The following is a 21,222-nucleotide window of genomic DNA, read 5'->3' on the forward strand; positions in this document are numbered from 1 at the left end:
CGCACAACGGCAACCACTTCGAGCTCGGTCCGCTAAAGGAGCGGTAGGTTTTCGTTCGAGTTTTGTTCGCGTTGAACATTTCTTGCTGCGTGTTCAAACTGCGATTGTACTGCGATACTGAACTACGCTCACACGACGTTGCGCGCCCAGTCAGACCATGTGACGAGAAATATACAGCATACTTTTGTTTCAGTGTTTTGATTTTTGGTATTTAACGCACTTCATGATCTTTTTCAATATGCCACGTGCTTTTTTTATTGCAAAAGCAGTTAAGTACTTGAAACTACTGTGTCCTCCTAACCGTCCTTGCCTCCGTCATGCCGCTGCGTCATCGTGCATATACTGCACTCTTAAATCGGTTGCACCCTTTGGGGTGTATATTTGTCCCACAACGATAATCGTCATCTGCCTTGCTTGCGTTTCCTTTCTCGAAACTCGGCGCTCACTACTTTCCTATCGAGAATGCTGCGTCACACTGATAACGCGGCGCCGTTCGTGACTGGGAAGTACCGGGCTCGCAGCGTTAAAGAAAGGAAACGCGGGCAAGACAGATGACAATTATTGTTTTGGGACAAGATACGCCCCAAAGGGTGTAAATTTTTCTAAGAGTGTGTAAAAATGTTCACACCCTTAAGAGTGTTTTCTTGTCGCACTGGTCACACCCTTAGCTTTAGGGCCTTACAAAAAATTATAGAGGACGACAACGGAACTCTAATTAGACGTGGGATGACAAAAGGCGTAGTTGACTATGTAATCATTCTGACAGGCTTGGGCGCACAGAAATATCCGACAGGAGAGGTGCATACCTCTCCTTGTGAAATTCTCTTGTCCGATATTTCTTAGCGCCCAAGGCTGTCAGAATGATTATTTTAGTTTTCAAATATGTTCTTTTTTTTCTGTCATCGCACCGTCTAGTTACACTCTGAACACTTTCCGTACCGCGCCCATTAGGCATCGTTAGCCCGCTAACTATGGTTTGAAACGCCGGTTTCGAGACTTTCCGCGCCGCTCACGGACACACTGCGCTTTCGGACGTGAAGGAGGGTAACTATTCCTTTGTTTCCTAAGCAGTTCGCCTTTTTCCCCCAGGCGGTGATTTTTGAACGCGCGCCGAAGTTCGGCGATTATCAAAGCAGAGAGCAAACATGGCCGCCTCCGACAGCGGCGCGCGCGCTTCGAAACATCGCATATCTCGCGATTCCGCTCCGTCTGCGGCTGATTTAATCGACGGATCGAGCAGCACCGAGTCTGAGGAGGCTGCCTTTTCGTCGGGATTCGACTCCGAGACCGACGACAACGCAAGTCAGCCCGGAACATCAACGCCCGCAGGCTGGCACGCCAAACTGTAGTGCTTGCACTTAAACTTTTGTACTGGAATACCTGTTCAATAAAAAAGTTTGATTCTTTTCGGAGATAGTGCCAATTAGATGGCAGTACATTTTGTATATCTCATAAATTTTGTTATATCTTTTTTTCTTAGTAGGTACAAGCGTGTCTTTACAAGCTTTGTTCAATTTTATCCCACAATCTTGATTTTGGCAATTTATATCTGTTTTATGACATAAATCTCGTTAATAAACATTTTATGCGTGAAAAGTGCATTCATTCTGCCTTTTGTTTAAGTATTACATAAAATATATATAGAGTGCAGTAGTTCCTTCAGAAAAAAAAATCTTGCTTAACCTAAAAAAAAGCCTATTTTCCCCATGGTAGAAAAAGAGTTAAACGTACACCCTTTGCCACACAACAATGATCGTCATCTGTCTTGCCTGCGTTTCCTTTCTTGAAAACGTTGCGCTCGCAACTTTCCTGCCGATAACGCTCTGTCATGCTGATAACGCGGAGGCCTCGTGAATTGGAAGTACTGGGCTTGTAGGGTTAAAGAAAGGAAATGCGGACAAGACAAGTGTCGATTATCGTTGTGTGGCAAGATACGACCCAAAGGGTGTAATCTTACTTGAGAGTGTAGAACCCCGTTGTCGGCCTCTATACATTTTTCTAAGGCCCTAGCGGTAAGGGTGGTACCAGTGCGACAAGAAAACAGCCTTAACGGTGTAAACATTTTTACCGTGTATGAGTCGTTATCGTGTCCTCGTCGTCGGATCACCTACTCATCCTCACCATCACAAATGGCGAAGAAGCATAAATCTCTGGCCACACTTGGGACCTAACTCACGCCCCTTCGCCAATGCGTGATCGGGAGCTGAACGTGATTACCACGACTGGGATATCACGCAGATTTTTTGTTTGTGAGGGGCTTTGTGGACTACGCAGACTCTTGATACTGGCGGCTTCTGGACACGCATTTCGGAAGCCCAGCATTTAGTACTGAAGCGGAGCAGGTCGTACGCATTGCGAAGCTCGCGGGAAGATGGCGGCATGGCCGACGCGAGAGGCTGCCGCACAACAGCTCGGGCACAGCTTCGATGCGATGCCGTTGCAATACGCTCGTGCAGCTGTAAGTGGCGTGCGACGAGGCACTCATTCGCAGCTCGGCTTTCAGGGCATCAGTCGTTCTCTGCAGAGATGCCTTTACGGCGTGTTGAATGTCAATCACTGAAGCGTCGCCGTCATGCCGCCGCTGTCCTCGTCTTTGTCGTTGTCTTAATTCGTACCGTTGCTGCTGCGCGTTGGAACGACAGAAAGCTGAGCGAGTTGGCAAGTATATGGCAAGGTTTGAAAGCTTAGGCGAAGACACGGACATGAGAGGGACTTTTACAAACACTGACTATCAACTGAAAGGTCGTCAGAAAAGAAGGAAGGCGCACAAAAATATGGTCTTGGGAATGCAGCGCCGAAGCGTCGATCATGAGTCATTGAAATTTATGCATTGTATAAATAGTGGTTCTTGTCGTCTGTCTAACACAAAATACTTAACACGTGCTAGGCCCTATAGGACAAGGAATTTCCCCGATGGGGGCGAAATGCGAAAACACCCGTGTGCTTAGATTTAGGTGCACGTTAAAGAACCCCAGGTGGTCAAAAATTTCCGGAGTCCTCCACTACGGCGTGCCTCATAATCAGAAAGTGGTTTTGGCACGTAAAACCCCAAATATTATTATTAAGGAATTTCCGTGAGCTTAAGTTGAGGCCTTTATTTGCGTGTACTAATACCTTCAAGTACATTTTCTTTTCCTGGAACAATTGATCCCTGGAATTCATCATCAAATGAAACACGTTCGCGTTCCCACTATACCAGTTTTTAGGTATGATTGACCTTATTTCATTGCTCATATCTAAAGTGATTTGTGTCCATGTTATTCGATGTGTTCACTTCATACACCTTTAACTGCAGAAAGTTAATTATTTAGTTTTCTTTTTTTGTGTACACGTCTGCTCCCTTACTGCTATAGCGCCAAATGGGACTGCAACATACGTAAATAAATAAATTTATTCATTCATAAACAAGCACTGTATCACGTTCATTCATTCAAATAACTTTATTCAGTGCCCTGCGATTTGTTGGGGTGAGCCTGGGCCCCGCCTAGGTTTCGGCCAGGGGTTGTTGGCCCTTGGCAGCTTCCTCGGCTCGCTGGACGGCCCAGAGTTTGTGCTGCAGGTCCGAGCTGGGCAACGCAGACTCCCAGCGCGCGCGGAGGCTGTCGCTGTTTGAGGATGCATCACCGTTGTCCTGTATTACAGCCGTACATTCCCATAGGATATGCTCCGGGGTAGCTCTATAGTCGCAATGTCTGCACTTGTCCGTCGTGTATAAATCTGGGTGCATTAGGTGCATAATAGCTAGACTCGGATAGGATCTGGTCTGTAACTGCCGCCATTCGACAGACTGGTTTTTGCTTAATTTTGGGTGCGGCGGCGGGAATGTACGCCTCTGCAATCTGTGGTGTTGTGTAATTTCGTGAAATCTGGTTATTCGATCTTCCCACTCCCACTCATCGGTAGTCGGTGAGGCGGGGCTAACCGAGGCTCGGTCCGTAAGCTCTCGAGCCATGCGGTGCGCCGCCTCATTGCTACCGTCTGGTAGTGTGTGAGCGGGTGTCCAGATGAGATCGGGACACTTTTGTAGCGGTTATCAGCTAATTTTAGGAGTCGTAGTGCCTCTGGGGAGATTCGACCGTTGGCCAAGTTTCGTATGGCCGTCAGGGAATCACTGATGATTATGCCCGCTTGTGTTTGTGCTATGCATTTCGTCTGCGGTTTCTGCGTGTAGCATGTTGACTGTAGCGCTCGTCGTGCATTTTCCCTCGTAATTTAATAAATTAATTTAATTATGGGGTTTTACGCGCCAAAACCACTTTCTGATTATGAGGCACGTCGTAGTGGAGGACTCCGGAAATTTCGACCACCTGGAGTTATTTAACGTGCACCTAAATCTAAGTACACGGGTGTTTTCGCATTTCGCCCCCATAGAAATGCGGCCGCCATGGCCGGGGTTCGATCCCGCGACCTCGTGCTCAGCAGCCCAACACCATAGCCACTGAGCAACCACGGCGGGTAAGCCACCCCTCGTAATTTATCACCACTGCTGTGTAGGCGCGCTTGTGTGTGTATCTAGCTGCGTCTACAAATGTGGTGTCCTTGCTGTTACCGAATTTCTTCTGTATATGGCGTGCTCTGCTTTCCCGTCTACCCTGATGGTGGGTAGGATATATATTCTTGGGTATTGGAGGGATGGTTATCATGGTCGCTGATGTGTTTGGGCTTATCTACTTTGACGCCATGTTGGGTATGATATACCTTATACCTAGACGATCCAATATTTGCCTACCTGTTTTAGTTGTGGACAGGCGTTCGTATTGTGCTATTCGTTGTGCCTCGATTAACTCATGCAGTGTATTGTGGAGACCTAGCTGCAGTAGTCTATCGTTGCTGGTGGTGATGGAGAGTCCGATTGCTTGCTTGTAGATTTTTCTGATTAAGCAGTCCAATTTGTATTTTTCTGACGACTACCATCGTAGGTACGATGCCACTTATACCATTCTGCTTATTACGAACGCGTGGACTAGTTTAAGCAGATTGTCTTCTTTCATTCCACTATGTTTGTTGGCTATTCGGTTAAGTAGCCGCATGATTTGAGATGCTATATTGTCTAATCTGCGTATGGTCTCTCCATTGTAGCCGTTACATTCCATGATCAGGCCCAATACTCTGATATTTTTAACCTTGGATATGGGCGTACCATCTCCCGTAGTTAGGTGAATTTGCGGTTTGTTTCGTTCCTCGTAGTTGCGTGGTTTTCGGCCACGTCGCGGTGGTACATAAATGAGGAGCTCAGATTCCTCTGCCGAACACGCCAGTCCGGTTCCTGCTAGGTAATGTTCAACTGCTTCGATTGCACGTTGTAATGTGTTTTCAACCTGTCCATCGTTGTCATCGCTCACCCAGAGGGTGATATCGTCAGCGTAGATGGTATGATTGAGGCCATCGATTTCCTGTAGCTTTGCTGGTAATCCGATAAGAGCCAGGTTAAACAGCATCGGTGATATTACCGAACCTCGGTACGTACCTGCGCTTCCGATCTGTATATTATGACGTTCTGCTGCTGAGGCGCGGGAATGTACAGTTTCGAACCCGGCCAAATATAGCAAAGCGTGCGACGGAAGGAGTGGAGGGGAAAGGGGACAGGAGGGCGCAGGATTCAAAAGCGCCCGTACACAGAGATTTGTCTTTTACTTCGGCTTGTAACAAAATTTGAGCATAATACGGTGAACAGCGCAACCGCGATACAGGGCGTCCCAGCTACCTTTAGCCAGAGTTTTAAAATATGCAAATGCCGCGTAGCTGGACAGAACGAAGGTAATGTTGTTTACCGTCGCTTGGAGATACTCAAACAATTTCTTTCATTCCGCGTAATTATATAATTAGTATTAATTAAACAACTTCTCGAATATTTCAAATGGATGAAAAGTGTCAATGAGAAAATTGTAGAGCGACATGAAAAACTCCCCATACATCTTTCTGTTGCTCAATATGTGCTACATAGAAGTGTTTTTCCGAGCACAAAAGCCCGCGAATGCACGCAAAGGTTCCACGACGGATTAGCTCATATATATATATATATATATATATATATATACACGCGGTCCGTGTATGTAAGTCTCCGAGAGAGTGCGTGTCGCGTGTTACCGACCGCAGCGAGACACAAGCACGCGAGCGCCGAGCACGACATCAGTGACGGTGGTCAATAGGCGTTATCACAAAGGGGTGGCTCCTATCGAAGAACTGTGCGTGGCAGAAGTAGGTGGTCGAAAGGTTACGGCGGGCTACCAACTATTCGTCTCGCCAGACGTGCAGCACGCCGAACTCGTGCGCGAGCGCAAGTAGAACTCGTGGGGAGTCGACTTTCGGTCATCATACCATTCATCATATGTACCAACGTGGAAGAACGTTGAAAATAAGTGCACGCGTCGGTCTTGCATGGATTTCTGGACGAAGATTTGCCAGACTCGAGGTAGTCCTCGGGACGTGATATGCGTGGGAGTGGCGTTATCTACAAAGTCAGATTCTGCTTGATAGATTGGGTTAGTTGAGCGCATTGCTGGTTGCTATTACGGTAACAGGCAAAAGGTCTTGTCGCATGGTGAGTTAGGAAGGGGACTCGACAGGTGTAGCTCGAGTTCCATCCGTACTCTGGGCTCCGCAGCGGCTGGGAACCCGATTAGATCTGCGCCCTGATCTTGATACGAAAAGTGCAGTTGCATGCTCGTTTTCAAGGCTCGTTCAACAACAAGCGCTTTTAGGAGACTTTTCCTATATGTTCTAGCGACGAACTCACAAAAGTTTTCTTTCGTAAGTATTCTTAGCGTCTGGGTGGTCGCCTTCACTAATGATATGTCCAGCATCTGGATTGGCCAGAATTCCATCTTACGAACAATTTCACTGTAAGAGCGTTTTGTGAATACGGGCCCTGATGGTTCCTTAGTGGTGTGTGTACTTTTGGGTTAACAGGATTTTTTTGTAGTGCTTGTAGGGCTATAGACCGATTGCACAAAGTTCTACGTGTTGTTACCTCATGTGACTGTGCGAATGATTGTGTTATCGCTCCAGTGATCTCTTTCGTTTGCTCTCGAAGTAAGTTATACATAGTTTTCACAGGCGTCACGCAACGTAACGAATTCCGCTTGGTATAAGCGGCCACTATGACTGGGTACCCTGGCTATATTCGGCACAGTCGCGCAAGTTCTGCGCAATAGACTTTGTATACATTTTGCTGCGCTTTCTTGGCCACGATAACCATGCCGATCTGCGTAAGGTTAAGCTGCCAAAACAAAAGCAAAACTTTTGCGAAACCGACCTACACAGAGCCACGCATCGTTTTATTTATCTTGCCCAAAATAATAACTTCGCGGCGTGCTTATGTGCGTTGAAAACCGTGGACCGTACGACTGGCTCGTATGAACATAACGAAGTTGAAGAATCAACAACGTGCGCATTTGTGGTCGCCATTTTATGATAGGGAAGATTCGTCAATCCCATTAATTTGTGTAGTTCTTGTTCATTTTATGTGCCGATCTTTACAATCGTAGCCGCAATGTTCTACACTGTTAGCGGCGCCCATCCAATTTCCACATAAATTGTGAGTAGCTGCTCTAAGTGCCGACTCCCACAGGCACGGGGAGTGGTTGACCTATAAACGAATGATTACGGAGTTTTTGCAGAAAGGGCTGCTTGTCGTTTAATGGGGGAAGGTAGTGACACTTGGTCTCTGGCGGTACGTTTGCATTACTGCCAGGAATTTTTTTTTTCAAGCAGTTACCTTTTCCTCGCATATTCCCACATCCGCATTACTGGTAAGGCGTATGGTCTACGCTTCTTTCACAGAGTTAACGTGACGCTCGCGCTCGCTACCCAGCACAAAACACGGAGAGCGGATGTACCAAGTGCTAAAAGAATATATATATATATATATATATATATATATATATATCAACTCAGACGTGCACTTGTAGGGGAAGCATACCCAGGGTCAAGTATGCTGACCACTGTTGAAATCACCTCGGTCTACGCAACACATTGCGACGGCAGCTGCTTCGCGGCCACATTATTCCCAATTACACTCGTAAAGCACCCTCTAGCAAATTGTGTGCCTCCACTTGCAGCAGTGAAACGTAGCTTGTTGACAATAGCAAGTAGTTAATGATGTCAACGTGCGTCTTCAGATGCACCGTTTGTATTGGTGAACGCCAGCACACATGGGGATTTCCGATTCCTACCGCGGTCCGGTAACATTGCTGCGAGCTTGTCGAAGTGCACGAACGGAATTCCATTCCCACCTCACATTACTCATCCCAGCACACATTCAAGCATTTGCGGATTAGAACTGCCTAGCATACCGTCGCGGTCGCATGAGCACGCGCCGCCCCTATAGCTGCGAGAGGGGTGCGAGAGCGAGGTACCCAGTAATGGCGGAGGTGCAAAAATGGTATCCGGTTGTGACGTCACGTAAGAACTATCTATGGCAGTAGCACGAGTCCTTTCAGTCGCGTTGCAGTGACAGGCTTCGTCCAGTGCGGATGCGAGTTATACGAGTCCTTTAGGTTGTGTATACATATATGTCGCTCGTTTACCGCTTACGCTCCCTTCTTTATGGCGAGTGGCTTGCTTTCCACGGCCCTGATGCCTCCTTCTTCAGTTAGGCCTGCGGAGGATGTGATGTGATAAACTATAGCCCTGGGAGTGTTAACCGGCGCCTCTCCTTACCGTGGCGACGGATGTATCATCCGCAGGCGTCAGTCACTTAGTGCGTGATCTATAGAAGTGGGCCAATGAACCCTCGTATGCCACGTCAAGGCATCAAGGTTTCCAGAGGGAACACTGTCACTTGGCAATGAGTGAGACGGACAGGAGGAACTGAGGGGCTCGATGAAGGAACGCGCAGAAACAATGAAGGAACGCGCAGAGGAAATTCACTGTTTTTGATTACTTAACTGTAGAATTGTTTGTAGGTCAGGTGGTTAAATTTTAAGATTAATTTCATGGGCTGTATCCACAAAAAAAAAAAGACTTTTTCCCTGAATTGTTACTAAGAAAGAATTCCTGGCAATCCTGACGCTGGGCATAACATTAGCGAATGCGGCCGGCCAGTGGCAAATATTACTTACGAACGAAATGCTCTGTGAAGTCGGCCCTAGACGATTATCACAAAAGCTCAAAAATTTGGAGCTATTGAAAATGTGCCTACTTCACATATAATTAAGCACATAAACTGTGATGCTATTGCTTTTTATTTCTTTTTAGATGTAGAAGCATGGGAAGGTAGGTCACATCAGAGCCAGCTATACCAAAATATTCCTTACGCAAGAACAACATAGCCGAAAAAGAAAGATGAAAATTAAAGAAAGAAAACACTATACACACACGAATACAAGCACACAGATTGTATCAAAAAAAGTTCGGCAACATGTTACACTCATGCAACACGCGAAGGAGAAAGCTTGCTGCACACTTGGTAACGCATTCCCGAGCGGCCAGACTTCTTGCAAGGCATAACGAGCCACAGTGTGAAGTAAACGTGTGGCAAGCCGTTGTGTGCGAGCTTAAGGCCTCCTCTCTACGTTGCCGTCTCGAACCTTCCCGTTGTTTATTTCGCAGTTCGGCTTCTTCGGCTCGCATTTCAACGCTTAGCTGCGGCTTCGCGCGCTCGTATAGCGAGGTCAGACTGGCGCCAACGACGTTTCTCTTGGACTTTACATTGCATCCTCTCAGCAGGGGAAAACAGCGCTCGTAGTCGAACGCCTTGCTCTCGCCGCCTCTCCAGCCGCTTCTCACGTCGCACGTCATTCCTCGCTTGGCGAGCATCCTCAGCCGTAGCGTACTTCCAAGGGGGGCATGCAGTGCTTTGTTTTCGTATATCTTAATTTCCTATATCACAGAATAACCTGCTTGAAAATAAAATTATTTTATCACTTCTAGGGCTCCCTTAGACTTGGAATATAATACCATCCAGTGCCGATTGTTGTCACTTTCAGCCATAAATCTTGCAGCTTGTAATATTCCAAAAAGCTCTGCTACCGTAAACGATGTCTTATGGGATAGTCGGTAATATTTGTCTACTGTGATGTGATTTTGTTCTGTATATTTTTATCCTTTCACACATATTTATTGTCATTTCGCGCAAACTACTTTTTTTGTCGTCAGCACAGCGTGAAATCTAAATGCAATATTAGCATATTATGGTATTGCAAGTAGATCTCAGAACATTGTTAAAGTCGCTGTGGTGAGGGCGTAGAAACTCGCAGAGTCGGCGAGTCGCTGATATTGCCACCTTTTCTTGCCAATCCTCTTTGTAATGTCTTCCATCGAATGAAAGTCCCAGCTTCTGTATCGGAAAGTCCTCGGAATGTGCCTCCAGTGAGAAAGGGAGTTTGCTTTCATCAAAATACATTGATCTTAAGAGGAATCGTCTTGCTTTCCGTATATATGGCCCGTATTCACAAAAGCCTCTTACGCTATAATTGTTCGTAAGACAAAAGTTCACACAATCCTGATGCTGTACATATTCTTGGCGAAGGCTCCCTTACAAAAATTTTTATAGAAAGTCCATAGACAGTCTATAGACATTTGTCTATGAAGTCTATAGACTGTCTATAGACATTTCTTTAGACTAGTCTATAGACAGTCTATAGATTTATGGCCATACACTTTTTATAGACTAGTCTATAAAAAGTCTGAGTCTATAGACTGTCTATAGACATTTCTTTAGACTAGTCTATAGACAGTCTATAGACTTATGGCCATACACTTTTTATAGACTAGTCTATAAAAAGTCTGAGTCTATAGACTGTCTATACACAGTCTATAGACAGTCTATAGACTTATGGCCATACTTTTTATAGACTAGTCTATAAAAAGTCTGAGTCTATAGATTGTCTATAGACTGTCTATCGACTTATGGCCATACACTTTTTATAGACTAGTCTATAAGAAGTCTGAGTCTATAGACTGTCTATAGACGGTCTATAGACTTATGGCCATACACTTTTTATAGACTAGTCTATAAAAAGTCTGAGTCTATAGACTGTCTATACACTGCCTATAGACAGTCTAGAGACTTATGGCCATACACTTTTTATAGACTAGTCTATAAGAAGTCTGAGTCTATAGACTGTCTATGGACAAGTGTATAGGCTTACAGTTCTATTTTTGTAGACTGAAGTCTATGGAATGTCTATATACAAATGTATATAGATAGTCTATAGATATTCTATAGACTTCAGTCTACAAAAACAGAACTTTATAGTCCGATACACTTTTTTTCTATGACATTCTGCAGACATTTGTTAACAAATATGAATTTTTTTTATCTATAGGCACTCTATATACACAGACATCTTACAGACAAGTCTACAAAGAGTGTATAAGGCCATAACTCCATAGCGGCTATCTACAAGTTAGTTTACATTTTTGTTTACATGCGGTAGCAAAAAGTTTTGAATGTATTTATGCATGTGCACCTGTTCCTTTTCATCTGCACTTATGCATTACCGTTAGTAGATTAATAATGCTTCTGAACCAGCTGTACTTTCATATATGTTGCACAAACAGAAACAATTTATATAGTGCTGAATCATGCAGTGCGAAAAATAAAACAAATGCGCCAGCAATGCATTCACCGTTTTTATTGCTCGATATAATAGATGAATTCCTTAAATTCATGTCGTATGCTATTATGGAAACAGATTAAATATTTACACTACTCCTTGGCAAGCATGGTCGCCAGGCTGGCCTTGACCTTTGTGTCATTAGTCCCAAAGGTGCTGCAGGTGTATGCTGCAAATAAGTAGATGCAGCAATATGAGGCAAAAATAACAAGTGTATATTCTTTGTGTGTTCATTAAGCAGCTTAATATATTTGCTCAAACCATCTAAGTCAATACTTAATGCGGTTTAACTATGACTAATGGCTGCTTGTCAATACAAATCAGCACCTTTATACAATGTTTTATTGCATGGTATGGTGAACAATTAAACAGTCACAACTGCTGCCCGTGCCAGCAACAGTATGTTCCCTTTTATGACAAGTTCATATATGATGCATTATTGTACTTATCCCAAATGGTCTCTATATTTATTGCTAAAACGTTACCCAGTTGGGCTGTCTGTACATTTTTTTTTTGGCTGGTAGTTAAGTATACCCGTGCAGAGGGATATTTTCAGAAGACGTGACTGGAATATTCACAGTATCATGCCTAAGATTGTAATTTATTTTGCTTAATACACATTTAAATGTCTTTCTCATACTTTTAAATGAATGGGTGATTGGCCATAACTTCAACGGAAGGCAGATGGGCTGATTGTATCGATATGGTCACTTAATTTGTTACAGGTAATGAGGCCTCTTGGGCGTATTAACAGGTTTCCAAGTTAGGTATACCACATGAGCACCCGAAATACCACACGAGCACTTTGTGTCATGGCACGACAGATATGCACCTCCTAGGAAACAGAACTGATAGTATAGTTCGAATGAATTCTATTACAGTAAATTATTTAAGGTGCTTTGAAAGATGAAAATTTTTTCTAGGCTATCGAGGTTCAGGACGTTTAGTTAACGCAAAAAAAAAACACATATTGAGTAAGAAATGCCTTGTCAGTAAGCTTGACTTTCTTTTATTTTTCAATAAATGGAACCAATTTCCTTCAATTTTTATCAGGTGAAACGTTTTATAAATATATTTAACTCAGAGATTCTCTGGAAACCTTGTATGACATATAACAAGACAGCATACCTATGTGGCCATATTAAAATTTCCCGATCTTTTTCCAAGCCTTCCCTGGCTGTTCTCATGAAAATTTTCTGGCAATCTATGACGCCTGCAGCTTAAGTGTAATAAAAAAAATATTGTGGTTTAATGCTTGCCAAGTACTGCCAGTCCATAATATTTAGATAAAACAAATAACACGTCAGTCACTTGACATGCAGTGTTAGATTCAACTGACTTGAATCCCTTGATTAATAAAGCTGACAAGGGCTTCGGCAAGTTCGTAATTGATGGCCACACGAGTACAGCACGGAAGACACAGAGACACACGTAAAGCAAATGCAACAATGTGAGGAAAAACTATACAATGAGTTATACAATTAGTTATTTTTACGCTTCAGTAGTAGTTTTCAATATAATTTGCTCTCATCACTTATGCCTCTAGTTAACTTTGTTTACCTCTGACTAAAGACTACATGGGAATATTAATCAGTACCATTATGATGTTTCGTTATACTACAGTATGATAAGCAGTTAGACAACCGTAATGGTCGCCGGTGCCAGCAACGGTACGTTTCGTTTTAGGACAGGTTCATGTGACACACAGTGTACTTATAAAAATAAAAGAAATGCGAGAATCCCAAACGATTCCTATAATAATACTTGTTGAAACAAAGATACCCGGCTGGACTGTGCACATTTTTCAGGTGTTAATACAATATGCCCGTGCCGAACGAACATGCTCAGCATACTGACTGCAGTTTTGAACAATCACGTTAAGATTTGCAATTTACTTCCGCTTAGAACAGTCTGCAATGTCTCTTTTCTCATACTTCGAGATGAATACATTTGCCACACTTTCAGTAGAATGCACATGAATGGCGGCGTACTGATCAGGTTACTTATCAACTAAAACATGTTACGATCTCTTAGGTGTGTTGATAAGGGTAGAACAAATGCAATGCCCACTGAATTATTTGAATAATCTGTGCGTTATCTACTTAGAAAAGACCACCAAATTGATAATCTTGCTCTTTTTTTCTTTTGTACAGCGCATATTGTATGCAGTCTGTCCAAGACGACGGCGCTACATGCAACAGTAATGAAAACCGGAACACTTATTACGCACGACAATGGCTTCATACCATGCACGATTAGCACAATGCGAATCTGCGCCAGCAGCTGCCTTGTGATTAAGAGCACGTAAACTACAGAACGCCGAAGCATCGGAAGCCGCTTAACGCTTTTCATATATCTCGAAAGATAACTTCTGCTGCTAAATTGTTTAAAAAAGAGACAAAAAACAAATCTTCCAACTACCGTCAAACGCAATGCCTTCAGTTTGAAACGTGTAAAGGTGTTCCCGGAGCGACTAATTTATTGTTCTCTAATTTTTTCGGCTAAGTTGCGGAGCTGCAAGTGACTAAGCTTATCGCAGGTTTCATGCTCCAAAAGCGTTTGTGGTTGCATATAAATAGATTGGGTGAATCTAGAGATTTCTACTAGATATTTCTTCAAGTCTCGTGTTTTGCTTGCTGTAACTTCCCAAAATTATTTAGATTGGTTGCCAGGAACCTTAAAAATACTGCTACTTTTAAACTATGCGAAAACGGCAGCGCACACACTGCTGATGCATGGCCCGCAAACACGGCCTTTCATCCGAGTACGCTAGCAGTTATTCAACTATGCCTGTCTGTTTGAAAATTCTTGATGCTAACACAATTTCGAGATATATGCGTAAAGCGTGTCACGAGAATTTCGCTACACATACGGGGCAGCATTCATCGCGGCCGGATCAAGCGCCACTAAATGAGATCTACCACACTGGCTGCCCAACACACACAATCCGCTTAGTGGTAGCTCAGTATCAAGTTAAAACATGGTATACTTCCTTTTTTACGCACCTAAGCTATAATGATAAAATCAACAAGCACGAGCGATCGCTCGCCGTAAAACATTCCGTATAGTAGAAGCGAGAACAAGAGCGCGTTATCAAACCATGTCAACGACAAACCGACACTATACCCGAGTCGCCTGCGCTACGTGCAGCCGGTTCGCGCTACGAAATGCGCTCACATAATCATGAGGTATTGACGCAAAACGTCTTTGATAAAGCTTACCATTCAATGTAGTTGACTTGTGATGCCACAAAGAAGACACGCATACACAGACACCAACGTTCAGGGAGACACCGCACACCGGCACAACCGTTTACGTGCCTGGCGCACTCGTTGAGACGGCGCACCGCCGCGCATGCGCAAGAACTCCGAGCATGCGCAGGAGCTCCGCGCGGAGGGCGTGCGCGCTCGGAGGAGTGTGAGCGCCTTTTCCTCCTTCATTTTTTTCTTTGTCTCTTTCTCTCTCTCTGATGCGCCATGCGCGCCGGAACGGGTGGCTTTTCTTTTCCGTTATGCATTTTTTTCGTGGACGAAGGATATGCGCTGGCAGGTTGTAAGACAAACGCTGTGGGCTATCGTATGAGACTGGAACGCTAACATGAATGCGCTGTTTGTAAAAGCCGTTACGGTGCCCTTCAGACGTTTTAGACGCATTACTGTCAGCGTCGATGAGTAATACAGCGTATTTGTAGCATATCTTCCAGCGTACCGCTAAATGTGATGCCCGCACGTATGTTAGTGCTAATTTTCTTTTCCGATGATAGTTCAAAGCAATCAGTACAGCATTGAGGTACTCATATGCGTGGCTGCGCAGGCATACCGCCGGCGAAATACTGGGTGGGCTCCGAGAATTTGGCACCTATTTTAAGTGAATGAGAAACGTTGATGAGTTTATAGTGCAGGATATTAGGCAACAAAAGTCGCCCGATGTTAGTGACGCAGCCGAGATATGAAGACAATGTGAAAAGTATCCGAGAATCGGACGACACACAACGCGAACACCACATGCGCGACATCGGTTCATGGCACATTCACAAAGTCCGCGTTGTCAGCTACAAACATTACGAGTGTCTTTGCTGTTAGCTTGATGCCTGTTTCGAATCCACTTGTATCTGAAGCTGGCGTTCATAACATATATTTTAACAATTGGATCGGCGTTTTGCTTCTGTTATTCTACTGCCGCAAAAGTGATGCGACAACTGTGAAGACTGTCTTGGGATTGCCGAGAGTGACTACGTAGATCATATGTGGTCAACAAATGCGGAGGTATACACTATGTGTATACTAAAGTCTACAAATAGGCTCTACAGCAATCTCAGCAGTATACAACTTTAGTGGCTTATATCAAATGCAGCTATGTATTATCCACCGGTACCTGCGCTTGGTTACAGCGTACACGGGTTGGGCCCAGATAAACGATGTTTGTCTATTGTTAATCTATAGACATGCAAGACCACGACAACTCAGAGGTGGTGAATTCACCACCTGGTCTGCGGGCTTTCGCCACTTATTCACCCCCTTTGCCACATCTTCACCATCTGACCTTCACCACCTGGTCTTCGCGAAGTGTACGTCCGGGAAGCAGCCAGGTTTAGGGCCTTCGGGTGCCTGGAAGACCTTGGTGACTCGGACGGTGCCTGCTCCGCCGCGATCCTCGTTCGGTGCAGCTGCACCGAACGCAGACTAGCAGTCTGCACGGTTTGCCCGCCGCGCCAGGGTTGCGGTGCCGTCGTGCATGAACCAGTGCCATATCATCGCGTTCGCAGAGGGCGGGGGGTATGGGAACTCGGAATTACATACTATCGACTTTCTTCTATAGACATTCAATACACCAGGAGTAGAGAAAAAAATAGAAACCTTGTCGACTATTGTCCATAATATAGAGAGTCAACAGACAAAGTATGGACAAAAATAAATAGAAACTGTATCGGCTTTCGTCTACAGGTAGCCCATATAGAGGGGAAGTAGACAAAGAAGAAACAAACTCCCTATCGAATTTTTTCTATAGACCGTCTATAGACAGCGAGTAGACAAAAAGAAATAGAAACCTTATCGACTTTCGTCTATAGAAAGTCTATAGACAAAGTATGGTCAAAAATAGATAGAGACTGTATCCCCTTTCGTCTATAGGTAGTCCATAAAGGGGAAGTAGGCAAAAAAGACACAAACACCTTATCGACTTTTTTCTATAGACCGTCTATAGACTGAGAGTAGACAAAAAGAAATAGAAACCCTATCGACTTTCGTCTATAGAAAGTCTGTAGACAAAGTATGGACAAAAATAGATAGAGACTGTATCCACTTTCGTCTGTAGGTATTCTATAGAGGGGAAGCAGATAAAAAGAAAACCAACACCTTATCGACTTTTTTCTATAGACCGTCTATAGACTGCGAATAGACAAAAATAAATAGAAACCCTATCGACTTTCGTCTATAGAAAGTCTATAGACAAAGTATGGACAAAGATAGATAGAGACTGTGTCTACTTTCGTCTGTAGGTATTCTATAGAGGGGAAGCAGACAAAAAAGAAACAAACACCTTATCGACTTTTTTCTATAGACCGTCTATAGACTGCGAGTAGACAAAAAGAAATAGAAACCCTATCGACTTTCGTCTATAGAAAGTCTATAGACAAAGTATGGACAAACATAGATAGAGACTGTATCCACTTTCGTCTGCAGGCATTCTATAGAGTGTTTGGATCGCACCGCTGGTACGATCTGTTGGGAACTCGGCGCTGACGCCCGTGGCTGTACCTGGGTCGCAAGCCCCAAGGGTAGCGTTGGCCTGGCGGCCTGGGGTACAACTGGAAGCATCCGAAGGTCCCGGCAAAGCATGAGTCGACTGGTAACAACAAAACAACTTGTTTATTTTAACATCGCAAAGAGTTGGCGGTCAGGTTGACCGAAGTAGAGAGACGGGAGAGCACTTCACTCAACAGAAGAAATCGGAGCCCTCTTTTGGCGTCCGGGGCAGCTGTTTTTATACTCTCGCAGTTGAGGGCAAGAAGGAACCCCTCAAAAGACGAGCACGTGAATGTACAATGGGCTAATGGTGACGCACACTGTCGTAGCGCTGCCGTAGCACCATGTCGAGCACGATCTCGTAGCACCCTGTTGTAGCGATGCCGTAGCACCATGTCGAGCACGATCTCGTAGCACCCTGTTGTAGCGATGCCGTAGCACCATGTCGAGCACGATCTCGTAGCACCCTGTTGTAGCGATGCCGTAGCACCATGTCGAACACGATCTCGTAGCACCCTGTTGTAGCGATGCCGTAGCACCATGTCGGGCACGATCTCGTAGCACCCTGTTGTAGCGCTGCCGGTCGGGCACAATGACTGTAATGAGAGGATGATCCCTGCTTTCGCAGCGCCTGGTTCTGGCACAATGACTGGAATGCGAGGGTGATCCTTTGCGGTCGCATCGCCGCAGTCGCGCCTGGAAACACCTGCCGATGAGCGTTGCGGCGACGACGATCGGGCCAAAATGTCTGCCGCCCCGCCGCAGTCGCGCCGGCAAAACCACGTGTCGCAGGCGAAACGCAACAAGAGGGGAAGCAGACGAAAAGGAAACAAACACCTTATCGACTTTTTTCTATAGACCGTCTATAGACTGCGAATAGACAAAAAGAAATAGAAACCCTATCGACTTTCGTCTATAGAAAGTCTAAAGACAAAGTATGGACAAAAATAGATAGAGACTGTGTCGACTTTCGTCTGTAGGCATTCTATAGAGGGGAAGCAGACAAAAAGGAAACAAACACCTTATCGACTTTTTTGTATAGACCGTCTATAGACTGCGAATAGACAAAAAGAAATAGAAACCCTATCGACTTTCGTCTATAGAAAGTCTAAAGACAAAGTATGGACAAAAATAGATAGAGACTGTGTCGACTTTCGTCTGTAGGCATTCTATAGAGGGGAAGCAGACAAAAAGGAAACAAACACCTTATCGACTTTTTTCTATAGACCGTCTATAGACTGCGAATAGACAAAAAGAAATAGAAACTTTATCAACTTTCGTCTATAGACAGTCTATAGACTTTATATCAACAAAAGTCCAAATCTATAGAAAGGAAAGGTCGTCTATGAAAAGTCTATAGACTTTCTATAGACAGTCTAAAGTCATTTTTGTAAGGGCTGCCGGCCAATGGCACAGAGCGCTTGCACACGAGGGGCCTAATTCGCAATTCTTTTCGGTCGTAAGTGCTCTTTGCCATTGGCTGGCGCCGCCTTTGCCAATAAATATGCGGCATCAGGATTGATTGGAAAAGGATCTTACGAACAATTCCAGCGTAAGAGCTTTTACGAATGTAAGCTGGAATGTTTTGTTAATTTTGCTGCATGTCTTTAGGCAAGTAGACGTGATTGCGTCTTTTCCAGCGCGCTTGTGGTTGTTGATTCCTCGCGCTGAAGAAGCGAGCTCGGCCGTACTGAACGACGAATTCATTCTCTCCTCAACTGGTGGGTTTAGGAAGGCTCATAGACAGAGTGGAAACATCAGGGCTCGTATTCACAAAACGTTCTTACGCTTAAAGCGTTCGTGCCAGCCATTACCGATGCAAGACATATTATTAGCGAAGGCGATCAGCCAATGAAAAACAGCACTTACGAACAAAAAGCTTTGCGAATTCGGCCCCTGATGATTATTCATCAATCAGAGAGGGAAATAAGCGCGTTAGCAAGCCGTCACTAGCATTAAGCGACAAAGAAATGTCATTCGTAAATGATAGCATGTATTCGCCACCAAGATTAGAACGTGCAGCTGCCTCATTTGGTTGGATGCTCAGATTGCGCCTGTAATGCACGCCTGCTCCTAGGTACCGACTATGATAATTCTGTTCAGATCACAGGCTTGAGAGCAGTGTTACCTCCTATCCCTCTTGCTAGTTTATCTCTACTGTGATTACGTTGCACTTAAGGTTCGTGTATGAAATTGCGCGGTTTCTGGCGAATAAACAGTTGGAAGTTGGCGCCCGCATATGTCGTTTGTGTCTCACTTCGTCTTCGTCGGCTTAGCACCGTAACTTTTGTTTTTAAGTCATGAACCAACTAGCTCAGCAACAAGTTTTGTTAAAACTCTGTGGCTTACAAAGTCTCACCAGTAGATAGGCTGGCTTCCGGTTTTTACAAATTGGTGTTATGCTAGGCACGCGAGCAGCACGCAAGAGGCAACAACGTAACTTGTTTGTTCACGTTAGCTCTGTGCTGTGGCCTCCGTCGGAGCTGAGCTTGGATATTTTTAAGGTCGCTAGTGGCTTGTCTTGCCGCCTGATTCGACCAATCGTCGCGCCGAAATTGCCGAAAGGCGTCGAGGTCTGCATACTAGGTGAGAGTGTCGGGTGAAGGTATGTAGACGCGTCACCCGGCGAGAGAGATGAAATGGAACTCCATTCCTCAAGGTCTACAGCAGACGGAACCAAACCAATTACTATTACGTTAGTGATATTTCTGATATACCGCAATGATATATTAGTTACTTATATATTTCAATGGATGTTCTCATTTTAGGGCCATGGTCAGTGAACTCCTGCCCTTGGCAGCTATGAGGGTTCGATGCTTCCGCATCAACCAGCCCATGGTCCGTGGACTACTGCTCTGAGCCACTGCATAGCGCAGTGTGCAGAAGACGCAGTGAAGACTAGCGGGCGCCATTGTGCGAGCTATGCTCTTGCGTATATCCGCGGGTCCCTATGTCGGGACCATTCAAGAAACAAGCACGGTGCGTCCGCGGCTCGCGATTGTGGTTCTCCATCTGGAATAGGGGCTTTTGTGCCCTTCCAATTAGTGCGCTCGGTCGCGAGCGTCCCTCGCTGAGAATCCTTCGTCTTCTGCTGACCCAATTAACCGCGTGACCACAGTCGTTGGCTCGCGCGGCAGCACGGGCGCTAATTGGCACCCAGAGGTGACTCCCCCGCGAGACGGTCCGGAACAGCGCGACGGCCCTTCTTGTCCAAGCCCGGTTCCGAGCGGCTGCATTCGACGCTGTCCTCGCCGGCGGTGACAGCCTCCAAGAGTGGCTTCGCAGACGACGCTCCGGACTACGCCTTGCTCGTCGAGCTCGCAACGCGCGCGGTGGCAGGGACGTCGGCGATTTGTGGTGACCCCACCGTACTGCTTTGCCCGTGCCTCAGCAGAGAATTTCGTTTCTCTTCCCAAGGAGGAAGAAGCCTGTGTTCCAAACTGTGACGTTCGGACCACCTCCGTTAGCATATAGGCGGCCTCCCCGTCTTTCGAGTGACGAACAAACTTCGGCTATAGGCCCAAATTCAGGTGTAGTGTTCAAACTTAAGATGTCACGGTGAGCACGATGCTTTGCTTCATGCTTGAGTACCGCGTCGTTCTTCGGTGGCTCCGCTTGGCCCTAACCGTTTCCTTGTGGCTATTTAGCATTGCGTTCCTTTCTGCGTGGTGGTAGAACATCTCAAGCCAATGACAAATCAGTCGCCAGAAGAGACGAAAGCTCATTACCCAACATGTTCCCAGAAACTATTCATTGGGTGCTGTCTCCTTGACGGCTTCGAATCATTGGTTTCCTTTCGTCGGGTCACTTCCCGCTTGGATGCGACGACTCGTAGGAAAATAAGCAGTCCAGACAGCGGGCTTATTGAGGATCCCTTTGAGCTTCAGCCGGTACGTTCCGGGAGTTCTCGCTCCTCG

At 45.3% G+C, this 21,222-nt stretch overlaps 1 protein-coding gene across 1 annotated transcript in view; it reads left to right on the forward strand.

Annotated features, from left to right (window-relative positions):
* Positions 1–21,222, forward strand: part of LOC142565996 (heat shock 70 kDa protein 12A-like) — a 198,181-nt gene that overhangs the window by 47,354 nt on the left and 129,605 nt on the right. The window lies entirely within an intron of this gene.

This window comes from Dermacentor variabilis, unplaced genomic scaffold (genome assembly GCF_050947875.1).
Source record: "Dermacentor variabilis isolate Ectoservices unplaced genomic scaffold, ASM5094787v1 scaffold_12, whole genome shotgun sequence".
Lineage (NCBI taxonomy): Eukaryota > Metazoa > Arthropoda > Arachnida > Ixodida > Ixodidae > Dermacentor > Dermacentor variabilis.